The sequence below is a fragment of the Lactuca virosa genome, chromosome 3, assembly GCF_052849685.1.
Source record: "Lactuca virosa cultivar CGN04683 chromosome 3, Lactuca_virosa_CGN04683_v6, whole genome shotgun sequence".
NCBI classification, from domain to species: domain Eukaryota; kingdom Viridiplantae; phylum Streptophyta; class Magnoliopsida; order Asterales; family Asteraceae; genus Lactuca; species Lactuca virosa.
This window is the reverse complement of record NC_136428.1, coordinates 204,876,748-204,888,700: the sequence shown is the minus strand read 5'-3', so window position 1 is coordinate 204,888,700 and position 11,953 is coordinate 204,876,748. Positions and strand designations below refer to the sequence as shown.

At 35.5% G+C, this 11,953-nt stretch overlaps 1 non-coding gene across 1 annotated transcript; it reads right to left on the bottom strand.

The window, feature by feature from the left end:
• Positions 1 to 6,707: 6,707 nt before the first annotated feature.
• Positions 6,708 to 6,814, bottom strand: LOC145168270 (small nucleolar RNA R71). Its single transcript, XR_013741837.1, has one exon. It is a non-coding gene; the product is annotated as a small nucleolar RNA R71 (small nucleolar RNA).
• Between the last annotated feature and the right edge of the window lie 5,139 nt (positions 6,815 to 11,953).

Below are 11,953 nucleotides of genomic sequence, written 5' to 3'. Positions count from 1 at the left end.
ATTTTTAGAAAGGATGAATATAGCACATGTAATCGATCCTATATCCGAAGCATATGGGACACAATTCATGATGTCTCACATAAAGACTAAACCAGTCTTTTGCTATAATATTTCCATTTCAATTTGCCAAGTTCTCATAATTCAGATTATGAAAAGGGATGTCGTAATCATAATCGAATTTTAGAACGCAAATAATGGACCCATATATAGAATTTCCTTATGTTGAGCCATTCCAACATGAAATTCATATGTATATCCTTGACTAAATACGATTTAAAACCTCAATCTATACTTTTAGATTTGAGATGAAGTATAATTTCCTCTCCCTTAATTATAGCAAAACAACTTTTTCCCAATTGAAACCTTTTGTTTTCTATAATTAACATTGCTAACTTGCAACCTTTATCATAATTATCATGCTCCCACTAACACGATGATTATTAGCATAACACTTATGCTCCCACTAGCTTTGACATGTACTCAACAATCAGCTGAACTTCTAGAAAAACAATACTTTATTGACTTTCTTACCAAAGTTCAGATTTCTGATACTAGATTGCTTTGATAAAACTTTATCAAAATCATACACCTTGCCTTAGATAGCACACTTGTGTGTCTAAACAATTTTAAGAACTATGAAAAGGGGTGCCGTAATCATAGTCTCAATTTTTTAGACCTTTGCCACTTCTCACAAGTCCATGTTAGTGTGCCGGTTAACCACACATGCTCCACTAACGACTTTGAGAATGCAAATATCACAACTGCTATCTAGCTAAAATCTACTTAGTGAAAGTGTTTCCTCACCATCATTTTCATGAATCGGAGAGAAACCTTATGACACTTAGATTTAATGGTGTATGTGTTCTTATCCATGTGAATTGTCAAAACCATAGTCACAAGACAAGGATAATGACAAATTCAAACTCATATGGACTGAACTCAATCTTAATTTCTTGCCATCTGGCAGCTCAAGGGTCTGCCATTGCTTCCAAGTTGCTGTGCAACCAATTGAGAACTCTAAGAACTCATATGCAAAGCCAACTTTAATTGGAATGGACACAGAAATAGTCAACACGATAGGTTATAAACCTCAAGTCGTGTGCTAGTGAAGAACTTTAGGTTTTACTCTTGATTAGTTCTTGAGACTTTCAAGACCTTTTAAGACTCCCACTGTCCTCTTGACATATAAGACTCTCTTGTCAAATATTCAAGAGATAGTGTGGATTCTAATCAAGACAAACACTTCACACAATTGGCCTTAGTTGGTCTTTGTTTTATCCAAAACATCACAACTTACCAATTTCAAATGTACAAGAGTAGAAACCTTTTACTCTTACATTTGACAAGTGTTTTTAAACCTTCTTTAAGACATGTCACTCAAGTTACAATCTTGGAGTATGACTCTAAGAATTGTTTTGGAATGAAATATGACTCATCTTCTTGATTTAACCACTTCAACAATTCATAACTCCTCTTCTTAGCTACCAGAATGCACTTAGAGGATGAATTGTGATAAGGTCTCTTAATCATTAAGATGATTATATAACATGATACTAAAGTACTCTCCCATCTTTTCAGATTTGAGAAACTTTTATCCTTCTGCCTAATTTGATTCTTCTCATTCGTTCCGCCATACACTGAAATTTTTTCCAATGCTTCAGAATTATACTTAAGCCTGTAAGTATAACCATATTTACTAAACTTTAGTAAATCATGACGAATAGTCTTATCGATCTTTTGTGGTGGACTTAATTAGTGCACAAGAATGTGTACTCGATCCCTTAGTCCGTTACTTGACTCACACATCCATGTGAACAAGTAGTTAATCTTAATTTTTCCAATGCTTGAAGGTTCTCATTCATCATGCTCTACAAATTGCATGATTCCAAGTTTCGGTCCAATTGAAACTTGGGTGATGAGAATCTTTCCTTATTTGGTAAATTTAGACACTACCACAAATGAAAGAATCAAATTCATATTTCCACTCTTGCTCTTAATGGAATCTTATAAGCAACACAGTTTTTTCATGAATGCCATTGTAAGGATATTTTAAAAAAAATAAAATCAAAAGATTTACCTTTTATTTTAAAACTTTGCGGAAAAACTCATCCTTAAAATCCATATGAAAACTTGTTGTTATCTATTCCTAAGAAAAATATCATAACTCCTAAGAAGTAGCTCAAGAATCCGATCTTCAAACTATGTGATAGAAATCCATCTACGCGATCAGATTCAACATATTCTTTCTTTAAGTTTATTCACTTTTTCTTTGATTCTTAAAACATCACCATGTGACCCAGTCACATCATGTATCAAGAATCTTAGAATAGAAACTTACAGAGTTAGATAGTGGACTTTACCTGAAGTAGAGTCAAACTTATTTACTTTAACATCCTTAGGTAAATTTGGCAGCTTCGCAACCAATGCCCCTTTCTTTGGCAATGGACCCTTGATAATGGGACTATCTCAGACTTAGCCTTTCTCTTTACCATTTGGTCAACCGAGTTGACTATGGCCGATCCCTTTCCATTGGGAAGAGAGAGCTTTACTGGATATCCAATGTCATCATTGTCAATGTCCATAAAGTTTTAGGAAGTTGATCTTAGCAAATAGATAAGATCATTAAGGGTCTTGTCATAGTCTGTTTCATAGGAGTCCCAAAGGAACTCACTATGTGACTTAGAAAGTGATTGATCATCAGCTTCCTCTAGACTTTGACACCCAACTCTCCCGGCTTGTCAATATGTGACTACATCTCCAAGATGTGATCACACATAGACCTTTGCTTGCCAATAGGGCTTGAGTGACCTTGAACTTGTGGGTTAGGGAGAATAATTGGAGGAGGTGAAAGAACTATGATTTCCATGGGACATCATCTTCATTTTAGGGAAACTTGTTTCAAGAGATTTGGGAAGATCATCTTTTGGGAGATATTCAAGATAGTTGATTTAAAGTCCTTAATATAACACCCAATATAAAATATTAAGGCTAGGACCCAACACAATACTTTTATAACTTGGAAGAGGGATGCCGTAATCCAAGCTATAAAATATTTGAAGGTAGGTGAATGACGATTCACCAATTTCCACCAAGATAAACGAAATGTATTATTAGGTTTTAATTGGTTTTGAAACTCCTAGATTCTTTTGAGATTCATTGAACTGTTGAATGGCATGTTTCAATCTCGAGTGTGCCCTTCAGGTTTTGTGACTGGGATGTCGAGGATCACAAAACAAGGTGTGAATAACCATGCAAATATACTTGGTACCCTTAAGTGTTTACCACTCAATCGATGTGCCGGTTAACCACACACGCTCCATCGATACTATGATAAACATTAAGTTACCATTTGCCTACCTTGTTAAATACGAGTTAGTGTGCCGGTTAACCACACACGCTCCACTAACCGACTTAAACAAAGTGCAAAGTGTAATTTCATGGGTTAGCACCAAATTCACATTTTCCTAGGTAACTAAGATTAGGAATTTATAAATGTTTAGTTACTTAGTATTTATCATTAATACTTTTAATGAAGGGAGAATTATAGTCCTTGTCCTACCCGTTCAGCTAACGACCCTCCACCAGTCAAGGAAGCGGTGGGTGAGAGTGGACACCCATTAAACTGCCAGTTTATAGGCAGTAACCTTATACCCCCCTTATAGACCGGCTTCGTGAATGAGGCCTACTAACGGTAAGACTGACTTTCTCTTATACATATATATATATATATATATATATATATATATATATATATATATATATATATATTATTAACTTATAATTATATAAAGTATAAGGGTTGAATTTTAACTTTTAAAATTCTAAGGGCTTAACTTGGAATTAAAGTATTCATAAGAGAAAACTTTTCAAATTCCAAAACTTGAGGGCAAGTTTTGAAACTATTCAAAACTAATTAATTCCATAACTTATGTGTTTAAAGTAGTTTTAATTAAAAAACTCTTCAAGTTCCATAACTTGAGGACAAGTTATGGAAGACTTTAAACTAATAAAAGAATGTAACTTTTCTTTATTTTTTTTGTAACTTATGGAACTAATTAAGGTTACACATTTTATTACTTAATGAAGTGACTCTTGAACCTCCATAACTTGAGGACAAGACTCTTCATTTTTGTAACCATTGCCAACTTTTATGAGTTTTATGAAACTTAAATGTGACCTTTCATGTAACTTGAGGACAAGTTACACAAACACATTTTAGAATCATCTCTTAGATTAAAATGGATTGAAAACACATTTTCTAATAATTTTTCTATTAATCTAAGCAACTCATAAGAACAAGATAATTCAAATCAAACTTTTTCATGTAATTAGTCTAAACCTTAAACTAATACAAAACATGAATCTATTGACAATTATCTCTTTGAAATTGGATTAGCATGAACATTACCACATCAAAAACAAGTTTATAGGATCAAAAACAGCTTATGGTAATGTTCCTAGTCCATTTCTAGCCAAAAAAACTCAAAGATATGCTGTCAGGGGCTCCTACTCGTCGAGTGTATGAACCTACTTGACGAGTAGGATGATTTTCTTCATGGACTCGGCGAGTTCATCAGTGGACTCGGCGAGTCCAGTGCCCAGAATGCCCGGAAATCGACTTTTTCAGCATTTTTCAGCAATTTGCATCAAGTATAATTGAAAACAAGCCTAGGCTCTGATACCACTGTTGGGTTTTGAGCATTCTAACACTCCTAAGTGTACATCCCCTAAATACCTTGGATCTATGTTTTCTCTATTATACATGCAAATATGAACTTTCCAATGTATTCATCCTAACTAGCATAATAACATTGATTCAAATGAATATCTCAAGTTAGAATTACATACCTCTTTGATGTAGAATGTCTTCATGAAGCTTGAGTGCCTAGTGCCCCAAGTGTGACACCTCAAATGGTTCATACAACATCAAATGCACATGGAATGACTTGAGAGAAATTGGAACACTTCATAAAATCGGCTAGCCCTTATTCCTCACACATAGTCACCGATTTCTTGAGCCATGAGATTCTTTTATATGGTGGCTATTAGGGTTACACCATGTAACTGATAACTTTACCCATTCCTTATGCTCCATGGATTTTAACCTCCATGGAGTATCCATGGGTCACCCCATGGACTTAGTCCAACATAAGGAATCTTGGATCACAAGCCCACATATAAAAGAATGAACGATTTACACAATCAACCCATATATTTAATTAGTCTCCTTTTGATCACTTAATTAATTCCAAATTAATTCTTGATCAATACTAATTAAATAACTTTATTAATATATTAGAACTTATAATATATTAATAAACCTTAAGTGTTATTTCTCTCATTTTAGTCTATCCAAATGCATGATGCCATGCAACCCAAATGGACCATGCCGGGTCGGGTCAAGTCTTACTATTATAGTTATGGACTTAGACATTAATCCAACAGTTCTTTCATAGTTTAGCAAGTATACTAGGAAAATAACTAGTTAGGAAGAGTGCACTTACTTATAGGAAGCTTGTAAGAGTGGTTAAGGGCCAAAAACACTAGTGTGTGTTCTTGGTGTTTTGATGAACACTTGAAGATCTAAGAAAAGAGGAGATTTCCATGGATGAAATCGAGTATAAACACTAGATAAAGTGTTATATGAACGGACCAAGGAAGGAAATACTTACATTTTTGGAGGATTTGAAGAAATGTGATATGATACTTGAGAGAGAATCTTGGGTGTTCTTGAGTTAGGAAGTGAAAAGTGAAACAATGAAGGGTAAACTCATGCTATATGCATGAGTTCATGGTCAAAGGGAGTTTACGGCCCAAACTCCCCTTGTTTGGCCGTAAACACCTAGTCAAGATGTTAGTTGTTTATTTGTTACACAACACTCCTAACGGATACTTCCATTTGTTTGTTCATTTGACGAAAAATTAAAATAAAACACCCAAACGAACTTAAAACCGGCCAAAAATGTACTGGGATGAATTTGACTATTATTTGATGTGCCTGACTGCGGAGTTTATTCAAAATGAAAATTTCGGGTTGTCACACCTTCGTACCACCACTTGAAGATCCAGAGTCGGCCCTTCACAAAAAGACGGATAAAAACGTGAAAGATGACCAACCACCAAAGAGCTCACCATTTAAAGACCATAAATCAGTATTTGGAAAGAAGAAAGGAAAGAACATGGGAGTGTCAAGTACATCTTCAAAGGACAAAAGTAAAATTGAAGATCTTCATCAAATACCTAGTCCACAAGAATCCGAATACGAGTCCGAACCCGAATTCGAATTAGAGAAAAGCAAACCCGGAGACGAGCCAGAAAACGAAATGGAAAATATTGCAGATATGTCCATGGGAGCATACAAGAAGCGGATAAGAGACGATGCTGGTCCTGGTTTAGTACAACCTAAGATTCCCACCACTACAACATTCGAGCTGAAAGGGCACATCCTTACTGCACTTAAGGATGTACCATTTTCTGGGAAGAATCATGAGGATGCTTACAAGGATTTAGATGAGGTCAATGACATTGCGGATTATTTCAATATCCCAAATGTTCCAAGAGAGACTGTGTTGTTAAGGATGCTTACTGTTACTTTTAAGGGAGCTGCAAAAGACTGGTTGAAAGCATTTCCACCCGGTTCAATTACTACTTGGGCACAGATGCGTGAAAAATTCTTGGAACAATTCTATCCACCATCAAAAATATCTAAACTCAAGAAGGCAATAGCCAACTTTGAGCAAAATCCGGGTGAATCGCTTTATGAGGCATGGGAGAGTTATAAAGGGTTACTAAGAAATTGCCCTCAAAACAACCTTAACATACAACAAGAGTTGTCTATCTTTTATGACGAGGTGAATTTCATGACAAGGCAACTCCTTGATTCTCAAGGACCACTTACTAAGAAAATTTTGGGGGAAGTTAAGGAGTTGATTGAAGAGTTCTAAAAGCATTCTCGTGAATACCATAATCCAAGACATGATGGAGCTAAAGGAGTTGGGGGAGGAAATTCTGGAGACATCGTTGCTGTACTAACTATGCTTGACACCATGGATAGAAGAATGACCAAGATGGACTAATGAATTCATGCTATAAGAGTTGGTTGTGAAAGGTGCAATGGTCCACACTTAACAAAAGATTGCCACTTGGATGAACATGAAAATAAAAAGGTGCAAGTTTGCTAATCGAGTGGGGACAAGTATGATGAAAATTGGAGGAAACCAAAAAGGGAGTGGTTACCATATAATGAGTATAAGAAGCTGAAAGAAGAAACATATAGGCAGGCATACCGAGGCTTCTACCAAAAAGAACAACCACCTCCTGAAAAGAAAGTTGATCTTGAGTCTATTTTATATAGATTTATGGAGGCTTCCGAGAAAATACATGATGACACTGATGCAGTAATAAGGGACCAGCAAGCATTGCTACGGAATCAGTAGGCATCAATGTGACATCCCCATTTTCACAGCCAGAAAAGACCGATTTTGTTATGCTTTATAACAATCAGAGTACCTCTTTTAGTGAAAATGTTGAGGAATTTGTTCCCAGTAAAACATGATAAATACGTTATCAAAACATTTCCGAAGAAATGTATTTTTATTCATTTTAAAACATTTGGGAAGTCATCGTCAATACATAAACATAAGCATAAACAGAACTTACATTCATTTACACTAGTGATCTACATCTCTTTAATCTCTCAGTGTAATGTAACTTCGTATCGACATCTGTGATACAAATAAGCTTGAGTGGGTCAGGTTGGGAAACCTGGTGAGTACACAGGGATTTCAATCCTACAATGTTATACCATATATATAATTTAGAACTCACATAATATACAATTTCACCATATATATATAAGCAACTCTTACCCCACCCCGTTAATCCTTACAACGAGACTATCCATACTCTCGGACCTTAAATTTTACTTGTCACTTAACCCATACTCTCGGATCTAATTCATGCTCTCGGATCAATAATTGTGCCCATTCCATACTCTTGGATTAGGGACAAGTGTCTATGTGTAAATCCATTCTCCCGGATTAACGACGAATGACTATGTCCTATCCATACTCCCGTACTGAGGACGACTGACTATGTCTTAATCCATACTCCCGGACTAAGGACAACTGACTATGTTTTAATCCGTACTCCCGGACTAAGGACAACTGACTATGTCTTAATCCATACTCCCGGATTAATGACAGTTGACTATGTCCAATCCATACTCTCGGACTAGGGACAATGACTATGTCTAATCCATGCTCCCGGATCAATGACGTATACTAAAGTTCTATTCTCTGAGTATAAATCACTCGTACTAATAAGAAAATACTACCCAATATTCCTCATAATTAATTTAGGTTTACTCTTTATCCTAAATCATCATATATAATCAGGTATGTTCTTTAACACGTATTTCAGGCAACATCAATTAACTCGCACATAAACATATAATTAATACTTCAATCAATACTTGTATTAAAATCATGTTCATGAAAGGGACTATGCACTCACTTGATAAGGTGATGACTCGGTACTCGGACATCGCTTCGTTTACTTTAAAATAATTTCCTTCGACGAAACCTAGTATTATTACCACTAGATTTTAGTCTAATATTTACCGTAACTAATTATTATTATTATTATTATTATTATTATTATTATTATTATTATTATTATTATTATTATTATTATATAAGCGTTTAAACAATACTTTCCAACCACTATGTACAGACAGGGGCCAGACATAAAACACCGGAGGGCAGGACCATTTTGGCATATAGCACTTCTGAAATCCAACAACCCTATGCGGCCCTTTAAACCAGATTCCCCGTACCACGAGTAGTTAAAAAGATATTATAACGACACTTATATAAGTCATAATAATTGCTCAAATATTTATTATAAGTTCATAATAACAATACTAATTTTAAATATAAGTTATATTAAAATAGGTAAGCATAACTTACTTACAAGGGGTTTTTAGCTAGGAGTCGGGCTCTGCAGGGGCAGAACTTCGTCGCTGAATCTTTCTAAGAAAGATTCGTGCAGCGCTCACCTTACTATACTAAAACTACAGAAAGAGAAGTCGAATCACGAGGTACCGAAATGCTCGGGGGATAAGAAGAGAAAGACTCTTGAATCAAGAGAATGGTGCAAGAAATCCAATCCTCTTATTTATAGTAATTGAATTTACAAAAACTACCCTCCATAATTACTTAATGACCTTATAGTTATATAAACGACTAAACACCCCTTCATAATACTATTTTAAATAGATTTAACGATATTTGTACTAAACTAATGTCGAAAGTACTCAACACTAGTCTTATAATAACCGCATCGTCGATACCTTTCTAATGATATATACATTTGTATATATATATATATATATATATATATATATATATATATATGTGTGTGTGTGTGTGTGTGTGTACGTATATATGATTTATACTTTATTTTAATACGTAAATATGCTATTATAATTTGTAACTCGTTACGAACTCTATTTTTGACGTTCTTTATATCCACGCGTTGGTATTTACGAGTACTACAATTTTCATTTAGACGCTGTCAGCTAATTCTCATTCTATCTCAGATTAACAAAACTGTATCGAATTTATCGCGCTCGAAGAGTAAGGATCAAGTTTCGTCCATATCTTTAACATACGACCTCTACTCTCGACATTCTTTATATCCACGCGTAGGAACAAGATCTAAAACTTTCATTTAGACTCCGTCGGCTAATTCTCGACCGATCTTAAATTTAACAGTAGGAGGAGATTATACTGTTAAATCAATTAAAAATATCGAAGCCCAACTTGGTCAACTAAACACTTTGGTGAATGAAATGTTATCTAACCCAATTCCCGAGAACAAGCCTCAATCACACGTAATGGTAATAGAAACTGAAGAGGACACCATTTCTGAATTCCTTGAAGCACTTGAAGTCAATACATCTCAGTCTGAGCCAAAGCCAAAGAAGTCCAAACTTGAAGAACGTAAACTTGCTGAAACTCTGAAACCACGACGTGGAGATCCAATTTGCACGACGTGGAATAGTTCTGATCAGAAAAATTTGGATAATGTTCCTACTTATCGTCCTCCTTTACCGTTTCCTTCCCGAGCCAATATTCATCAACTGGAGCAGGAGCATCTGAAATTTACGCAACAAGTGAAGGTATTCCAATAAATACCCCTTTCATTGGTTCGTTATCTAAAGTTCCTGAGTATGCAAGGTTTTTGCAAGATTTAATCACTACTCGCCAGCAGCTAGAGAAGGATTCCAAGGTAATTCTAAGTGAGCAGAGTTCTAAAGTAATTATGGGAGAGTTACCAAAGAAGATGGGAGATCCTGGACGCCTCACTCTTCCATATGAATTTGGGAATAATTTGAAGACTTATGCTTTAGCTGATTCTGGGGCTAGCATAAATCTAATGCCTTACTCATTTTATCAAAAGCTTAATATTCCAAAGTTGAAGGCTACAATAATGACAATTCATATGGCCAATCGTTCAGTGACATATCCGAGAGGCATTGTAGAAGATATTCTAGTTAAAATTGGAAAAATCATGTTTCCAATTGACTTTGTCATAATGGACATGAAAGAAGACAACAATGTCCCAATTATCCTTGGCCGCCCTCTACTTAATACTGCTAGAGCCTTGGTTGATATTTGTAAATCCAAGCTTACCTTGAGAGTGGGAGATGATGAAGCTACTTTTGGAGTAGAAGATGGTTTCTAAGGAAGTGATGTTCAAGATGAAGTATTTCACGTTGATGAAGAGAATGAACTTGAAGAATTAGAAAAGCTTATGGAAGAAGAGATTTGACAAGTCAACCGCACCAAACCGAGAGCATCCATTCCACTTGTGTTTGAAGTTATTGCTTATAAAAATTCAACTTCTTAGGTAAGTGAGGAAAGTGAAGACTTTTCAAGTGACGAGGACGAGGTTACTTCCGAGGAAAAGAGTTCAGCTGTGGATGAAAAGATGGTGCCCGTGGAGCTTAAAAATGAAGAAATTAAACATGCGGAAAATAAGGGAATTAAAAGAAAGCTCGAAGAAGGAGATGTAAAGGGTAAAAAAGAAAATTCCAAAAAGGTGTACTTGGACGAATCCAAGCGTATAAAAGGAAATGGAAGGAGCAAAAGGTGCAATTGGCGATGGATACTCCGACTAATTCAACGTAAGGTGCCACGGAGTCCGGCTCAAGACTCCAACAAAAAGAGGTGCTTCTCGAGAGGCAACCCGAGCTTGGTTTGAATTTCTTTTCATTCTTGAACTTAGTTTAATTTTCATTTTAGTTGAGTTATAGGATAACTAATCACCTAATTGTTTTAATTACTAAAGGAATTGGTGAAACTCATGTGTGGGGTTCTAAAAAAAATTATAGTAAATAAATTAAGGTTTTTATATTAAAATTGGACATTAAAAGCGAAAATTGTGTTTTTTTCAATTTTGTGTCGTGGGTGAAAAGCCCACTTCGTGGAAAAAGGAGTAGACCGATCAAAATAAGGCCCACTGTACAGGCTCACGACGTGGAATTAAGCTCCACGACGTGGATTTTAAAACCACGGGTGGGGGATCAGTTTTAAACCAAACATTTTGACCATTTCCTTATTTGTTAACTACGCACACGGACGAATAACTCAACCCCACCATCGATTTTCTGCCACTTTCTACCATTTTCTTCCTAAATTCTTACATTCCTTTGTCGTCAAACGTCATCTGGTAAGTGTTACTTCCACAAAATTCATAGTTTTCTTCACATTTTATGCAATTGGTAGTTAGGGTTTCTTTAGAGATAAAATACCCAAAATTGAGTCCATTAGATGGTTATTTTCGAATGCATGTGTTAAATAAGGCCATAGATTAATGAAATAAACAAACCCCAAGTGAAATTTGTGGATTTTGACCATAGCTGCACCAGTCCAGAAACACGTCTCGG